At 37.3% G+C, this 17,755-nt stretch overlaps 1 pseudogene; it reads left to right on the top strand.

Moving 5' to 3' along the window:
• Window positions 1-2,135: 2,135 nt before the first annotated feature.
• LOC125913672 (28S ribosomal protein S15, mitochondrial-like) lies at window positions 2,136-3,479 on the top strand (annotated as a pseudogene).
• Window positions 3,480-17,755: the final 14,276 nt, after the last annotated feature.

The raw sequence follows: 17,755 nt of genomic DNA, 5'->3' as shown, positions 1-17,755 counted from the left end.
CGTATTTTATAGGGTGTTCCCAAAGTTTGTGGGGTTTTTTTTTTATAAGAAAATATAATTGTGTTACTTCTTAATATCTTTCAGTGCCTCCCACAGGATAAAAAATAAACTCCTTCGAATACTCGGTTCCTATTTGCATGTCCCTCTTTGTGAACTTCCATTTCTGCAGCTTCCAACTTCCTCCTCCTACCACCTCCAATGCATACGTACACTGTCTATGCTCCAGAACAGATTTTCCTATCTTGGCCTTTGTACATGGTATTTCCCTGCCTACAATGCAACTTATTGTTCCAGTAGTAAAGTATTACCTACTCCTAATGCCTTCTTCCATCCCCCGCAAGGCTGATTTAGGGACTCTATTAAGTACTCACTGCACTTTGTATGTACCTTCATTAAATCAATCTTTCTTTATAGAGTATTTACTTCCATGTTTCTTTTCCCACTAAACTAAAAGATAATAGAGACCAAAGACCATAGCTTTCCAACTTTGTAGGCCAGTGCCTATTCCCTGCTCAGAGAAAGGTTATGACTGTACACGTTGAGATAAATTAGTAAGTGAATAAATGAACTATCAATATTGGAAAGTAAAATCAGATTTTAGCCCAAGACAAAAAGAATTTTATTGCAACTAAACCTCTTGTGTAGATGCTTTGGACAGTAGTGAGCTCCCTGTCACCTGAGAGAAAAATAGGCAGGGATAATACCAAAAAGAAGTTCTATTTTAAGTGTATTTTAGCCCTGTAATATTTCAAGTCCCTTCCAATTATGAGATTCTATGATGTAAGATGACTTTGAGAAGGTTATTAGTTTTTGAAAGATTTCCAGAACATATAATACTTTCTTCCCAAACTATGTAGGAAAGAGATAAAGGAAATTCCTAATTTGTGGCACATCGAGACACAGCAGTTCTGTCTTCCACATGTTCAACTGGGTGTTATTTAAGCTCCTCAAATTAATTGTGATCATCATCATCATCTCCTTGACATATCTTACACTATAACCAGAAGTCTTCCAGCTCAGCAGAAAAAAACCCACATTACTGTAGCTTCAAGAGGCAGAGTAATAATGTAGACAACCTGATTTTGACTTTTTCCCCCCAATGCCATTTCTAACTTCTCTAACATCCTTGCACTTTAAATCAGTACAAGAATTGTAGCCAGAAGAAAATTAGAATTTACTGAATCATAGTCTCAAAGAACAAAAGCTACTCCCGAGAAACACACTTTTCATTTGGAAATATTACACTGAATCAAATAATGGTAACTTTTTGGCTCACCTTACAGAAAAAAAAAAAAAAACCTGCTAATTTTCTTCCAATCTGATATTTGAACCATATTCCTTCATTAGTCATAAGATTCAAGAATATCATGGCTAATTGAGTTGTATAAACACATTTATTCAATAATTAGAAAAAATTAAGTACTTATAAATGTTACATATTGTTTAATGTATCATGGTTCTATAAACAAGACAATTTCTTCCCCAAGAAAAGATCAAAGTCAGTTTAACGGCAACATGGGAACAACAACAACAGTCTCCTATCAATTCACTAAGGGACTAAATCCACGAAAGCTTATTTCACCAAATGAAAAAAAAAATTTATTTTACTTTTGTGCTTACTTTTTGCACCTGTCCTTTAGATAATGGGATGTGTTTTCCTTTTAATAAGTGTGTGTATGTGTGTGCGTGCGCGCGCATATTATTTAACATCTAGTGGTGGATATATGCCCTATCCACCCTGGGTGCCCACCTCTGGGCCAGCCACAGAGATTGTCTGACAAACATAGAATCTAGAGGAGTTCACTGCAGCCATATTTTGTTCAGGGCCTACACTAGGGCAGAAACATGGGCAGAACAGAGACAGGGCAAAGACAAACTAAACATACTGAGAACAAATCCGCAATGAGTTAGTGAGCTGATCTTTGGTGAATTGACTTTCAGAAAATTGAATTTTGGGAAGTCAATGCTAGCTTCATTAAAGATCTCACCATTGTAGTCAAAGGAGTAAACTGACAGAGTAGAAGCCAAGTCCACAGTGTGGCCCCTGGACTAATGGGATCAACAGCACACAGAACCATGTTAGATGCAGATTCTTCAAGGCCCGCCCCAGATCTACTGAATCAGAATCCCTGAGAATGGGGCCCAGCAATCTCTGGTTTACCAAGCTCTCCAAGGGTGATAGCCCATCTTTGAGAACCTTGGTGATAAAGTGACATAGCAGCGTTTCTGAGTACTGTATGACACACAGATGGGGTAACTAACCCCACGTGGAGAACTCAAGACAAGCTTCCCAAGTAAAGTTAGCACCTCAAATTTTTTTTTTTTTGTAGCATTTAATTCAGCTTCTTCCATTTCCTTAAATTCTGCCAGGGATACTAACAATATTGTGCAATTTTAATTTCTTCACATCTTCCTTCTCTCAGTTACTTTCCAATAGCAGTTAAAAAGTAGTGAGAAACAAAGGAAATAGAAATGTATGATAAAAAATGTGTTGACAGTATAGAAATAACCAATTTTCCTTTAATGGGCCAATGGGCAGAGTACGGTCTTTGGGAGAAATTAACCTTGAGCTAGGGTGATCATATTTAGGAAATAAAACTATAACATATCTAGCTACATTGGAATATCAAAAAAAAGAAGAAGAAGAAGGAATTTGAACCCAGTCCATGCTACAAAAGGGACGGCAGCCTTGGTGCTGACCCTGTGGGGTCACAAGTCAGCATACAGAAGATGGCATGTAAGGTCCTGGGGTTGCTCAGGTCCCAGTCCTTGGGCTGCCAGGCAGAGCATGTGCCAGGCCTCCCTCCCACCGGTGGAGCCTTCCTTCTCCTCCTTGGGGCATCATCCTCCTGGCTCTTCACAGATATGCCACCCAGAAATCAGCCCAACCAGGCCAAGAAGATAACCTTCCCCCTTCCATGCTGCTCAAAGACTACCAGAACATTCCTGAAATTGAGAAGTTGGATAATGCTGTAAGAAGATTCTTGTCTTTGGAAATGGCCAACTAGAAGCAGCAGCTAAAAATCAAGCAAGAGCAGTTGACGAATAAGATTGTGGTGGACCCTGAGGACACCAGCTCCCTGGAGGCTGGAATTGTTGCCCTGTCAAGATTTGCAATTATGAAGAATGCATGAGAAATTTCGCAAGGACAAAGCCCACAAGCACTATGTGCTCATAAGCATCAACCAGAGGAAAAAGATGCTCAAAAGCTTCCATAAGACCAACTATAGTGTTTTCCACAAGATGTGCAAGCAGCTGAGGACTGAGTATACCTTTTCCCCCCTGTAATACCAGAAAGCCCACTCCTGCTGGGTGACAAGGAGGGCTCTGTGAGTTTGAGTTGTCTGGGAGATACACAAGCTAAAGGAGCAGAAAGGGCCGTAAAAATTGTAGCTGGGAAACAAGGCCAGAAAAACCCAGAGAGCCTTTCCAAAGCAGGACCAGAGGCAAAGAAAACCAATAAATTTTATCAGAGTTAGCATTAGGATGTCCCATTCAATATTTGCAATTTACTCATACTAAAGAAATTATTTTATTTTATATATTTTTTTTACCTGAAGTTCAGTTTAACTGCACGTCCTGTAGTTTATCTGGTAGTCTCGGTAGTCATGGACTCACTTTTTACCTTAACTTGGGATTAATAACAGCAACCATTTATTGGGCAATTACTATTCAGAAAACATTATCCAACACATCTGGAAGCATACTTACTAAATCCTCACCATATTTTTATAAAATAGGTATTCTTATTCTCCTTACACATGTAGGAAACAGGCTTAGCAATTGAGTCATCAAAGCTAGTAGAAGGTGGAACAAGAATTTAAATCTGTATCCAGCCTGATTCCAGAACCAAAGCTTTTAATGACTAAATTCTACTGCTTAACTATACTGCAATTTGCTTAATCCTGATGGAACAAGTTTCTTTTGTGTTATTATGAAAACTGAGATTATGTATTGCACATAATGCAGTTTGTGGCAATTGATAGGCATACAAAAGTACATATTAGCACTAACATTTATACTCAAAATCAAGGAAACCGACCCCAAAATACACTTGGCTTCAGAAAAATACTTTTACTCTACTGTAACAACAAATAATGAGTTTTGGGAAAAGGACTCTGGTTTGTCTGGGATGGTATGGATTTGTTTTGGCCTGAGTTCATTAAGGTCAGAGGTAAAGTTAAACGAAGTGTATCCTCACAGAGAGTTGACTTTCTCATGTCTGTGCATGCTGACAAGGAGGGCCCATCCACAGAATGCCAGTCATTGAAGAAGAAAACAGTGCCATGGAGTTTTATCTGGAATCTTGCATTGCTCTGAGACCCTAAGCTGTTCCACATGGATAAGGTAAGAACTAGAGTAACCATGTGGAAAAAAGTTGTGGAAGGACCAAGAAGCCCAGAGCAAGATGAGAAGAGACAGTAGCTATGGCTGTCTAAAGCCTGAGATTTGATGCGTCTTACTTCATTGGTTTCTCTCAAGAGTGAAAGAAGTTATGTATGTAAAATTCTTTGCATGGTATAATCAGAATACGTATCTACTGAGCATGAGTTAGTAAATTCATTACTGAAATAGGTAATCCCTTCTGCAAAAAACAAACAAAAAAAAAAACATTTCTTTAGAGGGAGAGCTTGCATGCATGCACAAGGTGGGGAGGGGCAGAGGGAGAGACAGAGCACAAGAATCTCAAGCAGGTTCTGTGCGGAGCCTGGAGCTCAGCCCTGACACAGGGTTTGATCACACATCTCTGGGATCATGACCTGAGCAAAAATCAAGATTTGGACACTCAACTGACTGAGCCACACAGGCACCTCCGAAAGGAACTTTTTAAAGCAAGAATCATGACCTCTTCCAAGTCACAGTTGTTTCAGTAAGACTCAAATACTTGATCTGTATATACTTTAGTATTTGCCATCCTGAGCCAAAATGACGAAAACTTTTGTTCCTACATCTTTATCAGCCAGTATTAAAAACTTCAAAGGGTCTAAAATTATGCCTTACTTGCAAACCACCATGTTAGCTTGTCACAATTTCATGGATGTTGCTGGTAGACATGAGACAAAGGACAGTTTGTTACTCAGAGCGACATCAGCAGCTAGATTATCAGCAATTTTTGTGTTGCTCTCCAAGACCCAATTCCAACAGCATGACAGGAAAAGGGCCAAATGTTAACTGCACATTTGGATTCACAAAGGATTGTGAACCAGGAGTCTGTGTCACAGGGAAGGAACCCTGAGCCCGGAGAACTCAGATCTTTTTAAGTGAGCAATAAATGTGCCTCCCCTTTCTACAGGGAGTGGGAGAGCATGATCTTTATTATAATGGACAGTAAGCATGCCTGTCTTTACTTCAGGGGGAGATATTATCATTATCTTCCAAGGTTATAAGTAAGTAAACCTTTTCCAGAAGGAAACACTATCTCTATCATCCAAGACTTTTCACTATTCCAGTATCTTTGAAAATATAGTCTGGGGAAAAAAAAGACACCAAAATAAAGCAAGGAACCAGGTGAAATGCTCCATGTTTTGTAACATAGAGGTAAAGCATGATTTCAGGGGGCTTTTACTAGGACATAATTTACTGCTTGCATACATTGTTTCAGGGTGTAAACAGTGCTATAAAGGGTACTTTATAAACTGTAGCCCTGTATTCTCCGATTGTTCCTAAAACAAGTATGTGAGATAAATATGCTTTTCACTTCATATTCTTTCAGAATATCTAAAAGAAATTTTAATAAAAGCCAGCAAACCGTGTACCTGGCTTAGATAGCCAAATTCTGTCCTAAGCTCTCAGTAACAGCCTGTGTTGCTCTCATAGCTTTTATCACAATTACAACTAAGAATTTGTTTGCTTTTCATTTAATTTCTATCTCCCTGGATTATAAGTGGTCTTTCACTGAGGGGCACTTGTGTCTCTTTCTTACACTTATGTTTGAGTCAGCTAGCATAACATCTGACATATAGTAGTTATCCAATATATGCAACAAATATTTTTTGAATGTTGACTAAGTTTAACTGTACTTCACTTACAAATGATAAATGAAAATTTGGTGACATGATTTGATTCTATCATATACTTGATCTTTACCAGGATTTTCGAGAATGGAGTTTCCTAGAAGGCTGCATGGGGAAATGACTGATGAGCTAATCTAGGATTTCCATTTTATTGTATAAATTTGGAAACTAAGGGCTAGTAGTAACAAATAAATTATCCAGAGTCACATGTCAAGTTTCCTGACTCTTGGTTTAATGCTCTTTCACCTATGATATTCCTTCACCTGCCCCTTCAACCTGTTCCGGCAATAATTTAAAGCACTTCTGTGTTTATCTGCTGTGAAAAAACATGGCAGTGCGCTCTCAGGGCAAGAATGGAGAGATGGAAATGTCTGCATCTCTATGCTAATATCTCCTGTCATCATATGGGTCAGGGAGACTGTGTTCCCAAACTCAAAAATAATTGCAATGTGTTTTCAAAGTTCTGAACTTTGCCTGATATTTCTTCCTCCTTGCTGGGAAAAGGAGGTATGACACAGCTTGGAAAGACTGAGATAGATCTACACATCAAAATGTCTGCAAATCTGCCAAAATCTGATTCTGATAACCCAGAGATGTTTTTATTTTTACTCCTCCTATCTTGTTTAAATTGGCAAATAAGAAACTTTTCCTACTTTAATTTGTTATAGAACTGTTACGAGTTAATAACAAAAGCATTATTGTTTAGGGCTCCAAGTAGGTTATAATAAAGAACTCGAAAAATTTCACTTCTTTCCAAGATTTTAGAAATTTCCTACAGTAATCACGCTTTAAGTAACAAAGGATATACTGCTTACCCCGCCAGCTCCACAACATCCCTGTGATCAATTGTTCCTCCAAGAACCAGCTCTGATGAGGATGTTGCTTTGGAGGAAAGGTGCTCTATAAATGTAAAAAATAAGTAAATGGATGGGCTGGGCAGAACAGCTTGGGCTCTGGATTAAATAGAGGCTAGAATTTGGTTTTCAAATTTCAAAGAAACATGGGACTGGTCTTGGTCTTCCGCCTTGGGAAAAGCTACAAAGATTTATTTTTGTGAACATATCAAAATTCTCATTCTTATGCAGCTATAGCTATTGGAATACCTGAGGGGAGATTGCTTTACGACCTAACAGGAGCAAATGCAGATCTCTCTTGCCTTATAGACTAAATGGTTTTATACTCATTCCTGAGCAATGAATCTAAGTTTTTAGTGAATTCCATGAAAAGATCTTTAGAATTGTAATATTGCAGAGCAAAAGTTCCTACCATAGACTGAATGGAAAACTTTTAGAAAGAGGCCAGCCATCAATTTTCTGAGGGAGGTTAGACAAGCAATACTCCTGCAATACGTTTTAGAATCTGGCATCCCATTGTATAATTTCTCACATAGGTACTGCTTTCATGGATTCAGGAGGACCTACATCTCTATCTTTACAGATTCACAAATTAGCTCCTCTCCTTTTATGGAAGAGAGATTTTAGTATATAATAGAGTTACACTGTATGAGAACATTTTGCTGGCCAGTTTTGCCATTAAACTAATCAGGGGTGAATGTGCTTTTTTTTTTTTTTTTTTTTTTTTTAAGGTATGGAACTATGAGGATTTCATTGCTAGAATCACAGTATTTTTTGGTGGTTTTAGTTTCCCCCCATCCCCACCCTTTATCTATAGAAAAGAAAACCAATTGTCTCACTCTGTCAGAACTTTCAGAGAGGCTTTAGAAACCATCATAAAATCAACCTTGGTTCGTGGACCACACCAATATCAATTTCCTGGTTTGACAGTGATCTTTAGTTATAGAAAAAGATTACCATTGAGGAGATTAGGAAAAAAGTACATGAGACTCTGTTCTATCTTTGAAAATCCTTGTAAACCTACAATTATTTCAAGATAATAAATGAAAAAAAATTGAAATAACAGTAGCAAACAGGAGAGTGATAGACCTGACTCATTCACTGGACAAACTTTATACGTGTGCTCACTAAACCACAAAATGGAGATAGCATCTAGCAGTAATAACTAAATGAGTATAAATTTAATGGTTTGTTTGTGCACAGACAATATGGCAAAATGAAGAGCAAGTCCTTTAAGGCCAAACTAACTGCACTCAAATACAAGGTCATACAATTTCTCTGTGGGACTTTAGTCCAGAATATAATCTTCCTTCAATATCCAGATGTGGAAATTTGGATGGTGATAAGAAAATCACTTATACTATAAGATAGTTGTGATGATTGAGTTTAATATTTGTAAAGGCACTTACAACAATGCCTGGTCCTTAGCAATACTACGTAACGGGCAGCCATCCTATGAAGAAATCACTTGGCATGTAGCTCTGCAAATATTGGTTTCCTTCCCTTTTCTGATTTTGAGTTAAATCCTATAAGAAGCCCATTACAAGTAGCCTAGAAAAAGAATTATGGTATATTTGTGTCATTGAATCAAGTAATGAGTGAACGGTCTTCCACTGAACACAAAAATATGGATAAATCTCAAACATAATACCGAGTGAAAGAAGCTACCCAAGAAGTGTTTATTGTATGATTGTATGTAAAATATTAAATGACAAAAAGAAAATTATCAGCCTAATTTTGATAAAACATTTCAAATTCCCTCATATCAAAGCATATCAATAAGATGTACATATGCTAATTTTATAATACACATCAAGTCCCAAATTTCCAATCCTAGGTAAGTTATCAAGTTTCAAAATGTAAATGCTGATAATTTAACCGTAGGTAGTATTTTTTGAAGTACAACTGACATATTAATTTCAGGTGTACATCATAGTGACTTGATACTTTTATATATTATAAAAGGACCCCCATGTTGTCTGGTTACCATCTGTCACCATATAAAATTATTGCAATATTACTGGTTACACTCCCTGGGCTGTACATTATACTCCCATGACCTATTTTACAGCTGAAAGTTTATACTTCTTAATCACCTTCACCTATTTCACTACCTCCCCAAACCCTCCCCCTCTTTGACAACAGTTTTCTTCCTGTATCTATCGGTCTCATCTATTTTTTTGTTTGTTATTTTTTAATTCCACACGTAAGTGAAATCATACAGTATTTGTCTTTCACTTTTGACTTATTTCACTTAGCATAATACTTTCTAGGTCCATCCATGCAACCACAAATGGCAGGATTTCATTCCTATTCATGGCGGAGTAATATTTCATCATGAATATATATGTGTGTGTGTACACATACCTCATCTTCTTTACTCATTCATCTATTAATGGATGCAAGTTGTTTCCGTATCTTAGCAATTGTAAATAATGCTGCAATGAACAGAGTGATTCATCTAACTCTTCAAATTGGTGGTTTCATTTTTGTCAGATGAATATCCAGGAGAGAAATTGTTGGATCCTATGGTATTTCTATTTTTTAACATAAGGACATTTCATATGGTTTCTATGGTGGCTGCACCAATTTATGTTCCCATCAGCAGTGCACAAAAGGTTTCTTTCCTCCACATTCTCACCAGAAATTTTTACCATTCCTTTTGATACCAGCCATACTGACCAGTGTGAGGTGATACCTGTGGTTTTAATTTGCATTTCCATAATCATTAGTGATGTTGAGCATCTTGTCATGTGCCTGTTGGCCATCTATAGGTCTTCTTTGGGAAAATGTCTGTTCAAGTCTTCTACCCAGTTTTTAGTCAGGTTGTTTAGGGTTTGGGGGGAATTTTTTAAAAAATATTAAGTTGTGTAAGTTCTTTATGTACTTTGGATATTAACGCTTCATCAAATGTATAATTTGCAAATATCTTCACTCATTCAATAGGCTGCATTGTTGATAGTTTCCTTATCTGTGCAGAAGCTTTTTAGAATGAGAATGTAATCTCATTCAATTATTTTAGCCTTTGCTGCCCTTGCCTGAGATGACAGCCTCTCTTTAGGCTTTGAAGTACCATTTATAATCATGATTTTTTTAATTTTGTTTTTAATTTTTGAGAGAGAGAGAGAGAGACAGAGTGCGAGGGGTGGGGGACAGAAAGAGAAGGAAACACAGAATCTGCAGCAAGCTTCAGACTCTGAGCTATCAGCACAGAACCCAATGTGGGGCTCGAACGCACAAACCGTGAGATCATGACCTGAGTCAAAGTCAGATGCTTAACTGACTGAGCCACCTAGACATCCCTCATATTCAAAGATTTAAAGAGCATTCTGAGATGAAAATGACAATACCTAAAATAAAAAAATATATATCACTGGGTCATCCTGACAGAAAATAAGACATTGGAGAATGAAATATCCATAAATTTCAATTCAGAGCAATAGAAACTATTCAAAATGAAGTGCACGTGCACACACACACATGCACACACAGCTCAAAGAAATGAACAAAACTGATGTGACATGTGGAATAATATAAAGTGGTCTAATATACAAATAATTGATGTTTCAAATAGAAGAGGCAGAGTTATTAAAGAGATACTGGTCAAAATATTTCCTAATTTGGTATTATACAAACCCTTATATCCAAGAGGTTAAATAAACATTAAGGGTGAATACAAAGCAAACCATAAAAATGCATGTAGTGCAATTGTTCACTATCAATAATAAAACCTTAAAATAAGCTTCATAGAAAAAAATACAAAGAAACAAGAATCAATATGGACTCTGCATCAGAAATAATGGAAGGGACAATACAACGGAACAATATTTTTAAAATGCTAAAACACAAAGAGAAACTATTAACTTAAAATTCTATACCCAGCAAAAATTATCCTCCAAAAATAAAGGCAAAATAAATACCATTTCAGACAATCAAAACCAGAAAGGATTCAGCAGCAGCAAACCTACAACACAAAATACACTAAACAAGATTCTTCAAGCCAAAGGAAAAGAATAAAAAATGGAAATTTGAATCTATACAAAGAAATGAAGAAAGCTAGAGAGGGTAACTTGGAGATAAATCCCAGAGATATTTGTTTTCTTGTTTTTAAATGTCTATAAAATATCATCGTCCACAAAATATAATAATGATGTATTTGGGAACCTAAAATCTATTTATAGATAAGAATTCTAAAAACAGCAGCAAGAAGGATAGAAGGGAAAAATGCAAGTAGCAAGGTTTTAGTATTATAATAAAATGGTATAATATTACTTAAATATAGACTAAAATAAAGATGAATGTTGCCAACTTTAAAGCAAGCATTAAGAAATATATCAAAGATTTCGGAGGCTATTGGGAAGATGGCAGAGTAGGAGGATCCTAAGCCCACCTTGTCCCGTGGACATACTGAGAAAACAGCTACATCTATGTAACTAACTCTGAAAACTACCTGAAGACTGGCAGAATTGACGTTCCACAGTTAATCATTGGGAAGAGGCTACATTGAAAAGGGAAGAAAGTGCAGAGATGCAGCTGGGAATCAAACTGTGGGCAAGACTAACCACAAACAGGAGAGACACCACAGAGAATCAAGAGGATCAGACTCCATTCCAGGCACCTGTGGCAGTGGGGACCTACACAGGGAAGAGGAGTCTTCATAACATCTGGTTTTGAATAAGAGTAGGGCTTAACATCAGGAGAGCCAGAGGAAAATAGGAAATGGAATCCCCACCCTTAAAGAACAGCATAATAAATAACTTGGCTCAAAACAGCACAGAAGCAGCAGTTTGAAAAGTGCCTGCCGTATATATGAAGGAGATTTATTGAGTAATCTCAGAACATGTGCTAGAAGGGCAGAGATCTTCAGGAGATTTCTCCATGAATAAAAATGCTGGAAGGTGCCATTTCTCTTCCCCTTCCCTAGCCTAGATATCCAAACACTTGTGGGAGTCAGTTCTAACACAATCTACCTTGCTAGCACCACCACTCCACCCCACCCCCTCTTGTTGTCCCACAGACCCACCCCATTCAACTTGACTACTGCAGTAGATATCCCTCCAAAGCAGCTCCTGCAGGGACATGTATCAGGAACTGGTGCCATTCCAAAAAGAAGCCTGACCTGGGGAGAAGGAGAGATAACCCCGTACCAGTCGGCTCACAGTTTCAGTGGCCCAGCCTTTTAGCTGGCTATGCAGAGAATAAGCCCTGCAATCCAGTGTGCCCACAACTGTGGCACATGGCCAATTGCAGACACATTGACTGCCAGTCCTGCCCACCAAGAACCCCATGGCAGCTTCAGATGGGTCTCTCAATAGCACAGGGACAAACTCTGCCACCCAGAGCACCCACACAAGGCAAAGCAGGTCACCACAGCCAGCTGAGCTGAAGGCAATCACAGCTCAGACACACCACAATGGGCACAAGTGGCCCACTCTACTTGTGTGGGACACTAGGGGACACTCCTGGAGCACCTGATGCTTGTGACTAGGGGGAATTAGAATATATGGCACCACAACACCTCTTCTATACAAGATCACTGCTTTCAATACAAGGATATATAACTGACCTAATACATAGAAACAAACACAGTGGGTTTGATAAAATGAGGAGACAAAGGAATTTTTCATTTTCCAAATGAAAAATCATGGTAAAAGAGCAAGATAAAATATAGATAAGTGATATGCCTGATAAAGAGTTCAAATTAATGGTCTTAAAGATACTCCATGGATTCAAGAAAAGAATGATCTCCAGGAGAATTTCAACAGAGAAAATGTAGAGAACCACCAGTCAGAGCTGAAGAATAAAAAAACTGAAATGAAAGATATACTAGAAGACATCAACAGCACATTAGAAGCTGCAGAAGTATGGATCACAATCTGGAAGACAGTAATGGAAAGCAACCAAGCTGAACAGTAAAAAGCATAAAAGGAAAAAATGAGAATAAGTTAAGCTAACTCAGACTTCATTAAGCCTAAAAACATTCATATGACAGGGATCCCAGAAGAGGAAATGAAAGAGAAAGGGATAGAAAATTTGAGGAAGTAATAGCTGAAAACTTATTTAAACTGGTCAAGGAAATGGATATCCTAATCCATAAACTGAGGTCCTAACAATATGAACCCAAGGAGGTCCACACCAAGAAATTTAACAATTAAAATGGCAAAAAGTAATGGTAAAGAATTTTAAAAGCAGCAAGAGAAAAGTTGCATAAGAGAAAGCCCATAAATTTATCAACTGACCATTCAGAAAAAAATTTGACTGTATCCTGTCACTCCTTCCTGACCTACAAAGTACTAAAAGGGAAGAAGAAAATTACAACCAACCTACTCTGCCTGGCGATGTTATTCAGAATAAAAGGAGAGATAAAAGAGTTTCACAGACAAGAAAACATTAAAGGAGTTCACCATCACTAAATCAGCCTTACAAGAAATGTTAATGGGAATTCTTTAACCTGAAATAAGTGGCCATAACTAGGAAAATTTTTGCAACAAGAAATTTCACAGATAAAAAACATAGTATAGGTAGTAATCATTTCTACAACCAGTATGGAGGTTAAAATGCCAAAGTAGAATCAACTACATCTACAAAAATGTTTTCTAAAGGGATATACAAAATAAGATATAACATCATAGAAATAAAACATGGAGGGGTACTAAAAATTTAGTGCTTTTAGAAGGTGCTCAAACTTAAGCAACCATCATTTTAATAAATGCTTCCATACACATGGGATATTATATGAACATAATGGTAATCACAAATAAAAAATATAGGTAACACAAAAAAATAGAAGAAATAAAGCCAAGCATAATACTAAAGTATGCCATTAAACCACAAGGGAAGAGAACAAGAGAAGGAGGAACACCGAAGAACTACAAAAACAACCAGAAAACAGTAACAAAATGGCAATAAGTACATACCTATCAATAATCACTATAAATTTAAATGGACTAAATGTTCCAATCAAAAGAAATATGGTGATGGAACAGATAAAAAAAAATAAGACTCATCCACCATATGCTACCTACAAGAGGTTCACTTCAGACCTACAGACACAAATGGAATGAAAGTGAAGGGATGGAAAAGTATATTCCATACAAATGGAAGGAAAAAAAAAAAGCTAGGATAATAATACTTCTATCAGATAAAACAGACTTTAAAACCAAGACTGACAAAGCAGGAAAGAATATCCAATGGAAAAAAGAGTCTCTTTAACAAAAGAGAAGAGTCCAGTTCTCTGGGAGAACTGGAGAATTTGTTAAAGAGTCTCTTTAACAAATGGTGCTGGGAGCAACATGCAGAAGAAACTAGATCACTTTCTTACACCATTCACAAAAATAAACTCAAAATGGATAAAGGACCTGAATGTGAGATAGGAAATCATCAAAACCCTAGAGGGGAAAGCAGGAAAAAACCTCTCTGACCTCAGCCGCAGCAATTTCTTACTTGACACATCTCCAAAGGCAAGGGAATTAAAAGCAATAATAAACTATTGGGACCTCATGAAGATAAAATCTTCTGCACTGCAAAGGAAACAATCAACAAAACTAAAAGGCAACCAACAGAATGGGAAAAGACATTTGCAAATGACATATCAGACAAAGGGTAGTATCCAAAATCTATAAAGAACTCACCAAACTCCACATCCAAAAAATAATCCAGTGAAGAAACGGGCAGAAGACATGAATAGACACTTCTCTAAAGAAGACATCCAGATGGCCAACAGGCACATGAAAAGATGCTCAACGTCGCTCCTCATCAGGGAAATACAAATCAAAACCACACTGAGATACCACCTCATGCCAGTCAGAGTGACCAAAATGAGCAAATCAGGAGACTATAGATGCTGGAGAGTATGTGGAGAAACGGGAACTCTCTTGCACTGTTGGTGGGAATACAAATTGGTGCAGCCTCTCTGGAAAACAGTGTGGAGGTTCCTCAAAAAATTAAAAATAGACCTACCCTATGACCCAGCAATAGCACTGTTTGGAATTTACCCAAGGGATACAGGAGTGCTGATGCATAGGGGCACTTGTACCCCAATGTTTATAGCAGCATTTTCAACAATAGCCAAATTATGGAAAGAGCCTAAATTTCCATCAACTGATGAATGGATAAAGAAGATGTGGTTTATATACACAATGGAATACTACGTGGCAATGAGAAAGAATGAAATATGGCCTTTTGTAGCAACGTGGATGGAACAGGAGTGTTATGCTAAGTGAAATAAGTCATACAGAGAAAGACAGATACCATATGTTTTCACTCTTATATGGATCCTGAGAAATGTAACAGAAGACCATGGGGGAGGGGAAGGGAGAAAAAAAGTTACAGAGAGGGAAGGAGGCAAATCATAAGAGACCCTTAAAAACTGAGACTAAACTGAGTGTTGATGGGGGATGGGAGGGAGAGGTGGGTGGGTGATGGGCATTGAGGAAAGCACCTGTTGGGATGAGCACTGGCTGTTGTACGGAAACCAATTTGACAATAAATTTCATATTAAAAAAAAAAAAATAAAACCAAGACTGTAGCCAGAGACAAAGAAAGGCATTACACAATGATAAAGGGATCAATACAATGAGCATACAGCAATTATAAATACCATTGCACCCAACATAGGAGCACCTAGATATATAAAGAAAATATTAATAGACATAAAGCAAGAAATTGACAGTAATATAATAATGGTTTGGGACTTTTACACCCTACTTATATTACTAGATTGATCACCCAGACAGATTTTCAGCAAAAAAATGGCTTTGAATGACAGACCAGATAGCCCAAACAGATATATACAGAACAGGACATTCCAAAATGGCAGAGTACACATTCTTTTCAAGTGCACATAGAACAGTCCCCAGAATAGATCATATGTTATGCTACAAGTCTCAGTAAATTTAAGAACACTGAAATCCTAATCAAGCATCTTCTCTGACAACAATATGAAACTAGAAATCAATTACAAGAAAGAATCTGGAAAAAAACACAGACACACGAAAGCTAAACAACAGGATTCTGAACAACCAGTGGGTCAACCAAGAAACCAAAGAGGAAATAAAAAAATACATGAAGACATATTAAAATCAGAACAGTCAAAAGGACACAGCAAAAGAAGTTCTAAGAGGGAAATTTATGGCAGTACAAACTTATTTTAAGAAGAAAAATCTCAAATGGTCTAACCTTATGCTTAGAGGAGCTAGAAAAAAGGACAAAGCTGAAAGCTAGGAGGAAGGAAATAATAAATATTAGAGCAGAAATAAGTTAAGCAGATACAAAAAATAGAAGAGATCAGTGAAACCAAGAACTGGTTCTTTAAAAGATAGACAAAATCGTTACACCTTTAGCCAAATTCATCAAAAAAAAAAAAAAAAAAAAAAGAGGACCCAAATACATAAAATCAGAAACAAAGGAGGAGCAATAACAAATGACACCATAAAATACAAAAGGATTATAAGAGAATGTCATGAATAATTATATGTCCAACAAACTGGACAACTTTGAAGAAATGGATAATTTCCTAGAAACATACAGTCTTCCAAAGCTGAATCAAGAAGTAATGTTGAATCAGTAATCAGAAAATTCTCAAGCGTACAGGACCAGATGGCTTTACAGTTGAATTCTACCAAACATCTGAAGAGTTAATACCTAGTCTCTTCAAAGTAATCCAAAAATCCATGGTGTCTGGGTGGCTCAGTTGGTTAAGCGTCTGACTTCAGCTCGGGTCATGATCTTGCAGTTGGTGAATTTGAGCCTTATGTCAGGCTCTGTGCTGACAGCTCAGAGCTTGGAGCCTGCTTCAGATTCTGTGTCTCTCTCTCTCCCTGCCCATCCCTTGTTGTGCCATCTCTCAAAAAATGAATAAACATTAAAATTTCTCAAGTATTCCAAACAGTAAGAGAAGGAAAGTTTCCCAATTCATTCTATGCAGCCAGCATTACTTTGATACCAAAACCAGACAAAGACACTGAGAAAAAAAACCCACAAGCCAATACCTTTATGAACATAGGTGCAAAAATCCTCAACAAAATATTGCAAACCAAATTCAACAATACATTTTTTTAAAATTTAAGGTTTATTTTTGAGAAAGAGACAGAATGTGGTGGAGAAGCAGAGATAGAGGGAGACAGAATCTGAAGCAGGATCTAGGCTCTGAGCTGTAAGCACAGAGCCTGACACAGGGTTCAAACTCACAAACCACAAGATCATGATCTGAGCTGAAGTCGGATGCTTAGCCAATTGAGCCAACCAGGTGCCCTTCAACAATACATTTAAAAAAATCATTCACCTCAGTCAAGTGGGATTTGTTTCAGGGGTGCAAGTGTAGTTCAATACTTCCAAATCAACGTGTTACATCATGACATTAACAAGAGGAAAGATAAAAACCGTATGATCACCTCAATGAATGCAGAAGAACTATGTAGCAAAATGCAACATCCATTCATGATAAAAAACTCTTAGCAAAGTGGTTTAGAGGCAACATACCTCAACATGATTAAGGCCATGTATGAAAAACCCATAGCTAACATCAGACTAAGTGGTGAAAAGTGAAAACTTTTCCTCTAAGATCAGGACCAAGACAAGGATATCTACTCTCACCACTTTTATTCAATATAGTACTGGAAGTCCTAACTCTAGCAATTAGACAAGAAAAAGAAATTAAGAAATAAAGAGCATCCTAACTGGTAAGGAAGAAGTAAAACTGTCACTGTTTGCGTATGACATGATATATACAGAAAACCCTAAGGACTCCACCAGAAAACTATTATAAGTCACAGGTGAAATATATAAGATAGGGCATATCACCAATAATATTGCTGTAACATTGTATGGTTACAGATAGTGACCATACCTATCATGGTGAGCATATTAAGTAATGTGTAGAAGTGTTGA

This window comes from Panthera uncia, assembly GCF_023721935.1.
Source record: "Panthera uncia isolate 11264 chromosome C1 unlocalized genomic scaffold, Puncia_PCG_1.0 HiC_scaffold_4, whole genome shotgun sequence".
NCBI classification, from domain to species: Eukaryota; Metazoa; Chordata; class Mammalia; order Carnivora; family Felidae; genus Panthera; species Panthera uncia.
Note: the sequence above shows the minus strand (reverse complement) of the source record. Positions and strands in the feature narration are given on the sequence as shown.